The sequence below is a fragment of the Chrysochloris asiatica genome, unplaced genomic scaffold, assembly GCF_000296735.1.
Source record: "Chrysochloris asiatica unplaced genomic scaffold, ChrAsi1.0 scaffold00314, whole genome shotgun sequence".
NCBI classification, from domain to species: domain Eukaryota; kingdom Metazoa; phylum Chordata; class Mammalia; order Afrosoricida; family Chrysochloridae; genus Chrysochloris; species Chrysochloris asiatica.
Window position 1 is genome coordinate 2346138 of NW_006408832.1, and position 722 is coordinate 2346859.

The window sequence follows — 722 nt, forward strand, 5'->3', positions numbered from 1 at the left end:
ACTTGATGGTACTTAACAACAACAACAAATCATTATATGTGGAGTCCTGATGTGGCATTCTAGGATAAACACTGAACCGCTAGCCACAAGATTGGAGGTTCAAACCGGCTAGCTACTCCTTGAAACCCTATACAGAATTTCTATGAATTGGAATTGATTCAATGACATTTAACAACAACAACAAATACTTCTAAATATCTATATTTATGTCATTTGTATTTATGTGTATATATTTACATATGTAGTTGTTAACAGCCATCGAGTCAGTTCCAACTCATAGTGAATCTGTAGAGTTTCCAAGGAGCAGTTGATGAGTTTTAATCAATGAACTTGTGATTCAGCTCCACCTTTTGGTCCAGCACTTTATCCCACAGTGCCACACCAGGACTCCATATGTACACACATATCTATCTCACTTATCCCTATCTATGTCCATGTCGGTAGCTACACAATGCCTATGTCGTCTTTCTATATTTATATGCTAACCACATCAGTATCTATTGCAGTCAAGATATTAAACGACATATTGCATTAGGCAAATCTGCTGCACAAGACCTTTTTAAAGTGTCGAAGAGCAAAGATGTCAGCTTGAGGACTAAGGTGCGCCTGACCCAAACCATGATATTTCAATAACTTCATCTGCATGTGAAAGCTGGACAGTGAATAAGGAAGACTGTAGAAGAATTGATGCTTTTGAGTTATGGTGTTGGAGGAGAATATTG